The sequence below is a fragment of the Heteronotia binoei genome, chromosome 2, assembly GCF_032191835.1.
Source record: "Heteronotia binoei isolate CCM8104 ecotype False Entrance Well chromosome 2, APGP_CSIRO_Hbin_v1, whole genome shotgun sequence".
Lineage (NCBI taxonomy): Eukaryota > Metazoa > Chordata > Lepidosauria > Squamata > Gekkonidae > Heteronotia > Heteronotia binoei.
This window is the reverse complement of record NC_083224.1, coordinates 81,152,481-81,167,128: the sequence shown is the minus strand read 5'-3', so window position 1 is coordinate 81,167,128 and position 14,648 is coordinate 81,152,481. Positions and strand designations below refer to the sequence as shown.

The 14,648-nt window shown below is 43.6% G+C and overlaps 1 long non-coding RNA gene across 1 annotated transcript; it reads right to left on the bottom strand.

Moving 5' to 3' along the window:
- Nucleotides 1-339: 339 nt before the first annotated feature.
- LOC132567596 (uncharacterized) lies at nucleotides 340-13,858 on the bottom strand. The gene is made up of 3 exons (XR_009555100.1): nucleotides 13,722-13,858; nucleotides 3,880-3,973; nucleotides 340-500 (listed from the first exon to the last, which is right to left on the bottom strand). It is a non-coding gene; the product is annotated as an uncharacterized LOC132567596 (long non-coding RNA).
- Between the last annotated feature and the right edge of the window lie 790 nt (nucleotides 13,859-14,648).

Sequence of the window (14,648 nt, the reverse complement as noted above, 5' to 3'; positions counted from 1 at the left end):
AAATCAAGAGGAACATAGTGAATGCACCACTGGCACCCTTTTCTATTTCCACATCCAAACATCATTTATTGTTGTTATCACTTTTTTAATGGTACTAGAAGGCAAGACTCAATCAGAAATGTTTGCTATTGCACACACCCCAGTTTAACTTTGTCAGTGTGACAGCTAGAAATTTACTACAAACAATAAAGCATGGCTTCACCGAGGTACTGTTTTAACCTTTACTACATTCTACACTAGTTTGGTTTCCCACTTTGATCCTCCATACTTCTACTGTATGCTCAAAAGCTTACCAGGAAAGGAACGGCCTTTGAGAAGAAATCCAAGGATCATTTTTACAGCACTGGGATTCCAGTCAATTGATCACCTACTATTTGACAACAGGGAAATACTGTCAAATATCCATGAAGGCAAAATGCCCTTGTGTAGATGCAGTGGTTACTCTTTTACTCTTTACATTGGAATGTGATTCAATGGCAAAGGCTCCTTGTTCCCATCTCCTTCAGAGGTTAAAGTTTACCAAATAGGAAGAGATATCCTGCCCTCCTTAAAATCATAACTGCATTCAACTTACAGTCAGTACATGTGTTTTATTTGTTCGGCTTTAATATTTAAACGTTTTGTAACTATTTAAGCTGTCTTTGGGTTTGGAGGATAAAACCCAAGAAGAATAGTTCCATCTCTTGCATTCTATTTAAATACATTTTATTTGGCAATAACAATTGACAATAATTATTTAGAACTTAAATTCTAAAGTTTCATACAACATTTAATGGATGTTTTATAATTAGCTGTGATCCTTCTCATAATAATCATTCTAATAATTACAGCTTTAAACAGTTGAGCACTCAAATGATAAAACAATAAAGAACCAGTAAGCAATCTATGTGTAATTTTACCTGTATTGGATCTAGAAAAGATGTGAGTAAAACCTTGAAAACTTCAAACACTGCATTAAATGCACTCAGTCCTGAAAACTTCAGTAGCTAAAGGCATGGTTCTTGTTTCTCTTATTAACATAAGAACATAAGAGAAGCCATGTTAGATCAGGCCAATGGCCCATCCAGTCCAACACTCTGTGTCACACAGCGGCCAAATATATATATACACACACACACACACACACACACACTGTGGCTAATAGCCACTGATGGACCTCTGCTCCATATTTTTATCTAACCTCCTCTTGAAGGTGGCTATGCTTGTGGCCGCCACCACCTCCTGTGGCAGTGAATTCCACATGTTAATCACCCTTTGGGTGAAGAAGTACTTCCTTTTATCTGTTTTAATCTTTCTGCTCAGCAATTTCATCGAATAATTTCAATCGAATAATTATTTATATGTATTGGTAAGATAACATAATTCAGCATAAACCAGCAACTGGTCTACATCCATACCAAAGTTTTTTTTTCTAGAACTGATCCTTATAATGAATTAGCTTTACGGGCAGCCCAATCCAGACATACCGCTCGGGTGTGGGCGGATCTACAGCATCGCTTGTTGGCTTCCAAAGGCGAGACATTACGCCACCCTTAGAGGGGGAAGAGCAGCCTGACGAGCAAGAGAGAACCCGCCGTCATGCTGATTCCGCCCAGGCGCACGCCATTGGCCCGCTGCCGAGGCGGGGGAGGTGCAAGCTTGCGCAGGACCACAGGATTGGCTAGCCCGTTGCACGTGACTGGATGAGGGGGTGGAGCGCCTACACCTAAGAGGCCATCAATCCCCCCACTCCCTCCCGCTATCAGAGACTCTGCCAATGGCAGGCAGGCGGGCAGAGACATGCACGGACAAGCAGGAAGTGCCAAGTGCAGGAGTTCTCTGTCCTAGAAAGCAGTTGGAATGTGTCTGGGAGCCGCCAGACCAAGTCCGAAAGACACCCCCTGGAGCCCCCCCTCCGGTGTTGCCCTGCTGCCGCCCCCTGCTATGTGCAAGAAACACCTCCCCTGGGGGCCACAAAACTCAGAGTGCGAGCCGTTGGGCATGCGTCCACTTCAGCGCCCCAAGTGCCCAGCGCACAACAGCTCTGTGCGGTCGAGTAGGCTGTCAGCCCAGGCAGGCTGAGGGGCAGCACCCCCCCTCCCCTGTCCAGCCACATGGGGGTAGCGTGGTGGCTCATAGCCCATCCCCCCCCCCCAAGAACCAAGTCTGCCCACCTTCCCAGGCATTCCCTCAGAGAGGGCACTGACAGGAGAGGGGGCAGGAACGTGCAGCAGATGCCAAGCAGGAGAGACAACAGAGAGCGCAGCTCAGACTTTATTTTTCCGTAACAGAGTGCAACAGTCTCCCTGGAACGTGCTAGGCAGTCTCGCCGTGGGCAGAGCTCCATTCTGAGTGGCAGGCAGAAACAGCTGAGGGAGTGGGGGGGGCATGGAGCAACACGTGCAGAAGCCTCTGTGTTGGAGTCCCACCTGCAAAACGGAGACATGAATCAAGAGCACCTGAAGGGCGGCAGCTGGAAAAGCAGGCTGCATTTCGGGCAGGCGCTCTCTTAAAGGGACAGTGTTTGACCCACCTCTCCACATCAGGGCAGGTGCCACACCCACCCACCACCGTGCCCTTCCAGGGTCTGGGAATGCAGCAGAGGGCAGACCAAGGGAAGGGAGCAGGCAGCAACACAGGGGAGTGGACTCAGCAAATGCCCCCTGCTGGAGCCCACTGCCGGGTTCAAGTGCCAGAGACGCTCACACACCGAGTAGTTGAGACCGAGGTGAGGGGGAGACGGGCGAGGGGGGGACAGTGGAACTTACCCAGCCACAGGCTATAGCCCTCGCATGCAGAGCCTCCGGGATCCCGGAACCTGTGGAGACCTGGAAACAAGAGCAGTTAGCCCCAGGAGAGAGACCTCTCTCTCCCCCTCGCAAGTCAAAGATACTGTCAAACCCATCACCAACGTGACTGCCTGTCCCTCACTCTAAGTCTGTATGGTCAGGAGCTCACCAGCAGATCTTCCCTCCACGCAAATCTGTCCCTAACAACTGAGTTGTGGGAGGCAGAGTGAAGTATTTTTAGGAGGGGGGGCGCAATTGGGCGCTGGGGAGGGGACTCGTCAGGGTGAGGTGCGAGGGGATTGGTGAGGCAATTACGCTGCTCCCTAAGAGGTTTGCAAGCTTCCGCAGAGGCGACCTTTGTTTTTGGTTTCAACGAGTGCCTATGGGACACGCCACTATTTTTGCAGGAGTAACGTTGTGCCTCTCGGGAGGGTGTGTCATGGGCCAAACTGCTCAGGAAGCTGCCTAAGTCTGTCCACGCCCCCAACTCCACCTCCTCCTCCACCTGAACGCTGCGCTCCACCTCACTTCCACCCACGCTCGGACGCAGCCCTCAGGCGCCACTGCCCTTGGGCAGAGCGGTGCTTGGGCAGCCCCCCGCCTATGTAACTCCCCTCCACTGTGGCAGCGGCAGTGGTACGTTGGCACAAACCCTTCCTGTGCCCATGTAGCGGCTCATCTGCTCCCAAAAGACTTTCCGCCCCCCCCCTTCTGGATTGTGCTATTAAAGAGTTAATACTACCCAGAGCTATTAGTGTCAAGCATACAAGTAAACACAAAGCAAGTTTTTAAGCTGTGCTCCAGGACTTCCTCAATGAGAAAATCAAAAATGATGGGCAAACTTAATGTGAAAAAACAGCTCATCCACCATGACTAATTTTTCCATGTAAAGGACAACCTCAGAGGAGGACTGGTTTTCAAATCTCTGTATTTAAATCTACGTGTTCCAAGTTTTTCTATAGCAACTTTTTTTACTTACTGGCTGCGGCTGAAAATCCTTATTCCATTCACCCACAATATAAGTTATATCAGCTTACAAAGAGAAAAACAAGTCTATAGTTTCCTAACAAAAAAACTCTGTCTGCCCTTCTCCAGTCCTCTGGAAGCTCACCTGTCTTCCATGTTTATGTTGGCTGTTTTTGCTGTTGCCTCCAGCTTGGATGTAAATTAAACGTCCTTTGCACAGGCATGAAGTGCCAAACATTCTGTAACCAATTAATATACAGCATATATCACTACTGTATTGTGCAAAAATGTCCTTCAAGTTACCCCCTTACTGTGTCTCAGAATATTTTCACAGTGGCAACAAATATACAAAAATATACCAGGCTCTGCTCAATGTCAACCTAAAATGGAGGAGGAGGATAGGGTTATGGCACACTAACAATTTTTGTAAGAAAAATGATTGCCATTCTTTAGAACAGATTTAGCCAATTCATCTCTAAATAATTATGTGAATGCTAGGGTTGCCAAGTCCAATTAAAGAAAAATCTGGGGACTTTGGGGGTGGAGCCAGGAGACATTGGGGTGGAGCCAGGAACAAGGGTGTGACAAGCATAATTGAACTCCAAGGGAGTTCTGGCCATCACATTTAAAGGGACAGCACACCTTTTTAAATGCCTTTCTTCCATAGGAAATTATGAAGGATAGGGGCACCATCTTTTGGGGCTCATAGAATTGGACCCTCTGGTCCAATCGTTTTGAAACTTGGGGGGTATTTTGGGAAGAGGCACTAGATGCTATACTAAAAATTTGGTGCCTCTACCTCAAAAAACAGCCCCCCCAGAGCCCCCAATACCCACGGATCAATTCCTTATTATTCCCTATGGGAATCGTTCTCCATAGGGAATAATAGAGTGCCCAGTAGACATTTCCCTCCCCCCCCCGACGCTTTCTAAAGGGGGGGGAGGGCCTCCAAACCAGGGAATCCCCTGCCCTCTCCCTCTCACACACACACAAATACTTACCAGATCTTCCTCCGGACAACTCTACTTCCTGTGAAAACGAAAGCAAAAGAAAGGGAGGGGCCGTTCTCAGAAGCCCTTCCTGCTTCCTGCCCAGCCTTAAAGGGGCAGACATTTTGCAAAGGGCTCAGGAGCTCTACAACATGAAGCCTACAGGTATGTTCTCCCCCCCCCACCCCCGCTTCCAGAGTTTTAAAGAGCGGGAGATGAGGCTGCGAACCCAGAATTCTCCCGCCAGAGCGGGAGGGTTGGGAAGCCTAGTGAATGCATCTTCACATAAGATGCCCTGGAAATCTTATATATGTGGGTATCTTCACACAAGGCAGTTGCGGGAGAATTGGGTCTCCAAAACTGAGTCTAGGGTCACTTGTTTTGATGGCTCTACTCTGCACTAATCAAGAACTTCAGCAAGAGAGCTACCAATGTGCCAAAACAAAAATAGCCTAACCCTGTGCCACAGGAAATCTCTTTCAAGATGTATGCCCTATTACTGTAAGCATGTTGCACCAAATTTTAAGAGAAATGATACAGCATGTAATTAAAATTAAGCTAAATTGAAATCAAAACGTAACAGGCTTTAACAATAGACCTCAGCTTACTCCCATGCAAGGATTAATATGAAAAGCTGTATTTTTTTCCAAATTGGAGTAGTAGTAGTAATAAACAACCAGCCTGGGAAAATGTAAATATGTAACATGACCCAGCCCTGCAACTCCGTAAAAACCAGTGGATATTTCTAGTATAAAGCAGCAAATCTGAAGGCAACAAATGTGTAGGAAACAAGGCAGACAGGATTAGTGAGCTATCCACCCTAAGCACTTAAATATCCATATGCAGTGCCTTCCCTGGAATCTAAGTTGTAGACTTGTATTAAAGGTTAAAAGACTGCCAAATGCATGTGCGCACACACACACACACACAAAATGCCTAGCAGTGATAGAGGTGTCTTAAACTGGTAGTATCCTCAAACACAGTATGATACTGCATAACTTGAAGACAGCTGTGATTATGTATTGCATTTAGTGCAGAGGGGGTTTTTAAGCATTTCTTCAATAAAACATATCTTGCCTTAGCAACAGATTATATTTCTCCCAATACACTCAGTGGGACTTGTTTTTTGTGTAAACATGCATAGGAGTAGGTTGCAGTGTCATGTATTTAGCACATTTTTATGCTATCCTTCCTTCCAAGAAGTTCAGCATGACATATGATTGTCCTCTCCTTTTTATCCTCACAATAATACCAGTCCATGACCACTATATGGTTTAGGCTGAGAGTGACTGACTGGCATGATCCAGTGGGATTCTTAGCACAGTGAAGATCTGAACTCAAATGTCCCTGGTCCTAATCTGAGTATACCAGCACACTGGTATCATTGTAACAATAGTTAAAATTAGCAATACCAAAACCATTTGTTAATTCATTTGCCATGCTCGTAAATAATATATCCTTGAAAACACATTTTAACTGTAACAATATTAGTTTAGGGTTTCCGGATATATTTCCAATATTTCATAAGAATTTCCCCCTCAAATATTTCCAGGATTTATATTCCCCCCCCCCCCCATTTTAGACCACACCATCACCACGCCTTATACAAAAATTCCCAGTTGGGCTTTCACTCCTCTTACCACAATGTCACACATATCTCAATGCCCTCTCACTTTATTTAACCTCTGCCATGGCCTCTTCAGTAGCTTTACAATGTTGCAATACTTGTCTAGACTAAAAAATACTACAACAATTTCCTCTTGATGTATCACATAATTAAATCAACCACCCTTTCCCAACAAACATAATATGAGTTTCCCAATCATTCAGACATACTTCAGTATTGCCTCCAATCATCTCTCTTCAACATGTAACCATTCTTAAAATATGCAGTGAATCTGTTCAATTCAGTATTAGAGGGTGTTGCCATAGTCAACCATAGACCACTTTTAAAAAGAGCAAAACAGAGTGTGGTTGATAACAATTAATACTATAATCAATACATGTAATCAAGTTTGCAAAAAGATTTTAAACTACATGCTCCAAGAATTAAACTAACCTCTCACTGCCAGGAATTAGGAAGACACCTTTGCCTGGTTAAGGAGGAAGGATTGCACACCTCCTTTGCATAGCCACTCTGACACTGGACATGGCAAATTATCCTGAATACCAAATGCAGCTGATATAGTGAAACAGAAGGCTCTCAACTTCATATGCCTTTATACATAATTCTACATTTACCCCTTCTCTACCCTTTGTCTATTATTGCCTCCATCTGCTGAAATGCCTCAGTAGCCTATGCAGAAGTTGTATGCACAAGGTTCCTTCCTAAATATAAGTATATTACCTCTTCTTGTTCCTTGCCCAGTATGCTCCACTGATTCTGTACAAATACAAGAACTAAAAGCAGGCAGAATTCCGTAGTGCTATGCAATACCTACAGTGGCCTGGGATAATGAGATATAAAGATTCAAATAATTGTAGTAGCCTACAAATGATGGGTATGCTCAAAACTCTATACAGGGAGAATCAACAGGATTCTGTTATTCCTAGGTATAAAAACTGTAATCAAAGACAGAATTATTAGACACTAAAAGGGAAAAAAGCCTGCTGAGGGAAAATCAGCATGGCTTCTGCAAAGAGAAGTCCTTCACCAACTTTTGCTTGTTCCTTGAGAAAGTGAACAAGTATGTAGACAATTGTGACCTGATAGAAACAATATACTTGGATTTTCAAAAGGCTTTTGACAAAGTACCTCACCAAAGTAAACTTAGCAGTCATGGGATAAGAGGATGAGTTCTCTTATGAATTAAAAATTAGTTAAATGACAGGATGGAAGCAAAGAGTAGGGATACAGGTACAGGAGGAAAGTAAGCAGTGGAGTCCCACAAGGGCTGCTGTCAGACTGGAAGGTTGGTGTGGCTTCGGCATGCTGCTAATTACTTTGTCACATTTTGTGACAAAGATTCTTGATCAGACTCCCAACCCTGATCTCACCTCAACACACGCTTCATTCATGGTTGATTGTTCAGATTAGTGATGCACATCAACCAAGGATTGTGCAGTCTTGTCTTTAAAAAAAAAAACCACTTTGACATTTGAAAAATATTTATTGGGTGCACATGCGCACCCATGTGCTATGCACTATCAGTTTTTTAACTGGAATGGTAAAAATGGAAATAAAGGTTCACAGTTCTGAACCAGTTTGAGCGCACACTGGGAGAGTTCAGATATCCAGCAACATGGATTGCATGTGCGGGGATACATAAGCACCTGATTTTCGGACCTCCAAAGGAACTGTTTGGCAACTGTATGAGACAGGATGTTGGACTCTATCTGATTCAACCAGGCTATTCTTATCTTCTTATATCTTTATGCATTCTCTGTATTTGCATGTTCACTGTGAAAATGAAGAATCTGCTTCCTAATACAAATACTGGCATCTTGAAAATCACACTTGTGGTTTTGGTCAAAACTAATGAACGTAAACAAATTTAGGAACGTGCTGACTCTATCTACTGAACACTCAAGTCAGCTTTTCACATAGCAATCGAGTAAATGTTACAAGATCAGCACAAAGTTTCAAACATAATCCTAACATTCGAAGCATGTGTCTTTTCTTTTTAAAGTCTGTGCAAATGTCAGAAACAAAGCAGGTTAGAGCTGAACTGTTTTTCTGTGGGTGGAAAAGGAATGAGAGGTTCTCACCATCTATGAAAAAAGGCTATATCAAAGGTCATATGACCTGGATGTACAAAAGCCATGTGAAATAAGGGGGGGCCCTTTGGTGAGACTGAAACAAAAAATATTCAGGACTGAACGTATTGCTTGGGGATGCAACTGCCCCCAACATTTCAGCACTGTACACGTGATTAAACAAAAGCTTGCAAATGTTTCTATTTTCTATACTTTACAACATAAAATGATTAAATCTATGATTTTATCAGGTTAGAATGCACATCTACAGACTCTCACATTAAAATCAAAACATGCAACACTTCAACAGAATTCCAATGCACTGCAAAACTATCCCTACTGGTTGCTATTTTTTGCACCCAAGCTCTATCAAATACCCATACACATATGCTTGTCCCCATTCTGCCTTCTCCCTTCTTGCCCTCCAACACAACAATTTGTGCTCCACCACCAAAGTAACCTGAACCCAGAATAATAATTTGTATAAAACAATGTTTTTATAACAAAACAAGTACATTTTTGAAAAGACAATTTGTCTTTCTGTGATAGAGAAATTGGATTTTTATATGCACAAAGTAGTGCTACTGATTGCTCCTACCTGCAGGTTAGTTAGGGTGGTCACTACTGAATCTAGAGCTTTTTCAGAGGCTGATCCTAATTTACAGAATAGCATTCCTGAAGTTTCTTCTTCTTCTTCCTCTTCCTCTGTCTTGCAGAAATTCAGGGGAGCTTTGATATTGCCACATAATTTTTAATTATATGTATTTGTTTAGTACTTACAGTTTTATTGTATTTATTATCATTGTAACCTATATGGAGTCCAACTTTCAAAAAAGCAGGCTAAAAATCTTCTAAATAAATAAAAATAAACACATATATACATACATTTTTTTATCTCACCCTTCTTCCAAGAAGCCCAGGGCACTGTACAACATTTCCCTCGCCTCCATTATAGCCTCAAAAGAAATACAATCTTGAAATAACACAGTGGAGTACAATAGGCTGAGAAAAGAGAGTGATTGGCTAGAGGTCACCCAGTGAGCTTCACGGCAGAGTGGGGATTTAAATCTCGGTTGTCAAATCCTAGTTCTGCACTCTGAACACTATACAATGAAAAAACACAGAGGTATCTGTAATGATCATGATAATCAATGCAAAATTTTCAAAAAGCATCCTACTCCAGCTTATTTCAATCAGTTGAAAGATGGGCCACACACACTGAAAAAAATACAACCTGTGTATCACAGAACACATTTGCATGGAAATTTGTATGTGTGTCACATTTGTACAGAAACTCTTTTATAATTTTCTGCCTCTTTACAACTTCACAGTGCAATCCCAAAACAGAGTTTCACCCTCAAAAGCCCACAAAAGTCAAAGGACATAGATGGGTGTAGCTCAGCTTCGGATACAGCACTGTAATTTTCAGACCTTATACAGCATGTGGCTGCTCTATGGTTAGTCATGGATCACAGAGAAGTTGTGCACCAATTCGGTGATGTGTAAAAATTATTTACTTCGTAATAAGTACTGAAAAACCACAGACCTCCAAAACAATAACTTTTTGTTTTATGAGATAGTGGCTTTCTGGCATCACATACTTAAGGGTCACTAACGGAGATCCATTTTCTAATGACTGAACAACACTGTCCATGATATGGTGGAAGCTGATTCCATTGAGTAGTATTTTACTTGCAGTCACCAAGTTTAGCTCATAAGAGCTAAAACTGATGGCATACTGTCAGTAATCACTGCTCGTATTCTAATAACAACACTGGCATTGTGTTGCATGTAACAAGTTACAATGCAGTAATCTAGAAGGCAACACTATGATGTATCTCCTCAGTATCTTATTTATGTTACATGTATCTTATGTATGTAGTATCCTATGTATGTATCCTAATCAGGGCTTTTTTTTTGAGCGGGAACGCATAGGAACACAGTTCCGGCTAGCTTTTTTTGCAACAAAAGCCCTGATCCTAATCAACTCAAAATATCAAAATAAAAACACATACAGAAAACTGACAGAATATACATTGTGACAAACAGTCTTGTGGCACATTAAAGACTTGAAACCTTTAAAAATATTGTCAAATATATTTTTGTTGTCCAGAGACCAAATCTTTATATGCATAAAAGTACTGTTATTCTTTACTATTTGTAAATGTGGCTAAATAATACATAGCTCTATGCCCAGGTGTACAGGTACACAAATATCCAACACACTCAAATATTAAAAATATAAAGGCATCTAGAATCATAGAGTTGAAAGGGACCTCCAGGGTCATCTAGTCCAACCCTCTGCACAATGCAGAAAATTCACAAGTACCTCCCTCCCACACCCCCAGTGACACCTGCTCCACACCCAGAAGATGGAGGAAAAACCTCCAGGATCCCTGGCCAAATTGGCTTGGAGAAAAATTGCTGCCTGGCCCTAAAGTGGTGAATAGCATTTCCCTGGGTGTGTAAGAAAGAGCCACAAGAACTAAGCACTGATGCAACCATTCCTGCCCTCCCTCTCATGATCTGCCTAAGTTCACAGAATCTGCATTGCTGTTAGGTGGCCATTTAGCCTCTGCTTAAAAACCTCCGAGGGACAGCCTACCACCTCCCAAGGAAGCCTGTTCCACTGAGGAACAGCTCCAACTGTCAGGAAGGTCTTCCTAATGTTTAGTTGAAAACTCTTGATTTAATTTTGACCTGTTGGTTCTGGTCCAACCTTCTGGAATGACAGAAAACAACTCCACACCACCCTGTTTATGACACCCCTTCAAGTACTTGTTGATGGTGATCATATCACCTCTCGTGTCACCTCTCCAGGCTAAACATATCCAGCTCCTTCAGCCAACTGCCTTCATTGCCCTCCTATGGACACATTCCAGCTAGTCTATATCCTTCTAAAATTGTGCTGCCCAAAACTGAACACAATACTCTAGGTGAGGTCTAACCAGAGCAGAGTAAAGCGATACCATCACTTCACATGACGTGGACATTATACTTCTGGTGATACAGCCCAAAATTGCACTAGCCTTTTTAGCTTCCACATCACACTGCTGACTCATGTTCAGTGTGTGGTCCACTAAGTCCATCATTTTCACACATACTACTGCCAAGACAAGTCTCCCCCATCCTATAATTATGCATTGGATTTTTCCTACCTAAATGTAGAACTTTACATTTATCCCTGTTAAAATTCAGTTTATTTGCTTTAGCCCAGATTTCCTGCCTGTCAAGATCATCCTGTATCATGACTGTCTTCTACAGTATTTGTGATCCCTCCCAATTCAGTATCATCTGCAAATTTAATAAGCATCCCCTCTATTCCTTCATCCAAATCATTTATAAATATGTTGAACAAAACAGGTCCCAGGATAAATCCTTGAGGCACTCCACTTGTCCCTCCTCTCCAAGAGGATGAGGAACCATTAACAAGCACTCTTTGGCACAATCTCGCAACCAGTTACAGATCCACCTAACAGTAATAGGATCCAAACCACATTTTACCAATTTGTCAACAAGAATATTGTGTGGAATCCTATCAAACAGCTTACTGAAGTCATGATATGTCCTGCCATTTAAAACCTTTTAAACAGAAGTACCTGAGGAAGAGTCTTCTCCTTTTTACTCATTTTTCTCTCACCCTTCACAAAGGAAACCTCACCACCTAGCTTTTCATTCATTGGAGTCCTATGGCTATTTTTGTTCCTTTGCCCCTCCAACACAATCAGCTCATTCTCACAATTTAAATAAAATCATCTCCTTAACTTCTTATACTGTGACAAAATCTGTATGAAGTTACAAATGACATATACATCACAAAACCAAAAACAATTAAGGATAAGTTAGACTATGGCATGGATAAGTGGTTCCTAATCATGCTACTCATGAATAATTTTGTAACATTTGGGACACACTAGCCAGTTCTAAGCCCTAAAATACTTAGCCTTCTTCTGCATAAACCCCTGTTGGGGCATCATCCAAAACCAGAGCTGCAGAAATTCCATGAGCATGAAAAAAGTTACTGGCACCTGTGAGTTTAAAATAAATTGCTGAGCAGAAAGGTTAAAACGGATAAAAGGAAGTACTTCTTCACCCAAAGGGTGATTAACATGTGGAATTCACTGCCACAGGAGGTGGTGACGGCCACAAGTATAGCCACCTTCAAGAGGGGTTTAGATAAAAATATGGAGCACAGGTCCATCAGTGGCTATTAGCCACAGTGTATGTGTGTATATAAAAATTTTTTTGCCACTGTGTGACACAGAGTGTTGGACTTGATGGGCCGTTGGCCTGATCCAACATGGCTTCTCTTATGTTCTTATGTTCTTAAAATAATGCAGGCCAGTCTTCTAAAAATACTGGCTCTCAGAAACATAATTTTGTTTTTAAAAACCCTGTTTGGCAATTTCTTTCAATGGCATTACAGGGGGGGAATTCAGGTGAAATGGCAGCTGATGGGAAAAAGTTAACACAATACTCCACAGCTAGTGAGAATACCTCTGCATTTGCAGCAGCAATTATGAGAGGAAAAAGGAACCCTAGACCATGTGGATGCAGCTTGATCTTGGAACTGAGTGCCACACTGCCACTATGCTCAGCGTTCAGTCTGGAAAACAGGACCAGTCTTCAAAATATGGTTACTACCGAGGCAAGAGCGATGACCACAGTTACCAAACAACAAGAGGGATGGCTCCACAGCACGAGAGGTGACAATTCATGGACAAAATGCAGCATTCACTGGCTGTGTATAGCAGAATGAGTGATGGGTGAATGGAGAAGAAACGAAGCCATCATAATGGGAGGCAAACCATGGTGGATGGTTAAGTGATGATGGAGAAGACTATCCGAAGGCAAATCTTGTGAAGCAGCAGTTGGGAATACAAGAAAAGCATATTTAGGATATGCAAGTATGTGGCGGGGGGGGGGGGGGGTCGCTTGAAACTGCGAATAGTCATTGAGAACAATTACGGTACCGAATACTGAATTATAGGGAAGATGGGGGGGGGGGGAGTGTCCTAGCCTAGGCATGGCTACTCGAGAAAGCAAGCGTGTTTGGGGTGGGGGGTTTAAATGATCCTCGTCGCTCTTGGTGAATCTGCAGAGGAAGCGTGGGGAGGCCAGGTGCATGGATGGCAAGCGCACGAAAACCATGGATGGTTTGGGAGCAGGGCAGGGAGGGGAATTCTGAGATGCGAGGACGCCGCTGAAGGCAGCCGCAGGGGGTGCCTAAGGACCCCGAGCGAGGGTTATGGTGAGACCCATGGCCAGGGGACACCACAGGGCAGGCTGACGGGTTCAGTACCTGCGGCGCTGGCGCTGTCCAGGCGCTGCGGGAGCCGAAAGGACGGAAGAAGCCAAATCGCCGCTGCCCTCCCCTCCCCCAAGCCTAGCTCAGGCCTGGGCTGCCGGGAGCAGCGAGTAGGGCCTCAGCCTAGAGCGTCTCTCTCGCCGGCAGGAAAACCCGGGCCCAAGGCGCGAGAGAGCGGAGGGGTTGCGGCCGCTAGGAGGCGCTGCGCAAGTATCACTCCGAGCGGCTTTGGAATGGGACAGCCAACGTCGCGAGGGGAGAGCGCGGAGGGATACTGGTCACGCTCCTTAGAGGTTTTGTTGTCTGGCACGTCCCCAAAGGAGGTTTTGTGCCTTTCAGTTGTTCTCTTGCCTACAAGCTTCCGAATGTAGAATTTAATCTTAGCCCCGAGCTGTCAAACAGGTTATAGTAATGTGAAAGTGCCTTTGAGCATGGAAAGAGTGCTTTCTCCTCTCCATCCATGGTTCAAACGGAAGTTATCTAAAACGAGGGTCCCATTTTAGAAATTAAATACTAACGTCGGGAATAAAGACCGTGACTTTACATTCCTTCGTGCTGGGAGCCGACCGCTATAAACAGTCTCGCTGCAGAATGACCATTCACATGACTGAACAGAATTTTTTGTTGTTGTTCAGTCGCAGTCGAGTCCGATTCTTGATGACTCCGCAAAGGTTAAGGTCCGTAAAGGTTGCCTGGAGATCAGGTGTAAATCCAGGAGATATCCAGCCACCATCTGACGGCTGGCGATTGTAATGTAAAAAGAAAGAATGAATCCCTAACTCAGGGTTCTTTGGAGTCCGGTTTGGTCCCACTTCAAGGTGATAGCAAGTAGGTGGGGGGGGGGTTAATGCTTATACATTATTTAGCTTTTGTTCTTTTAACCTCAGCAAGCAGGTCTATAAGTTTTTTGGATTTAACCTA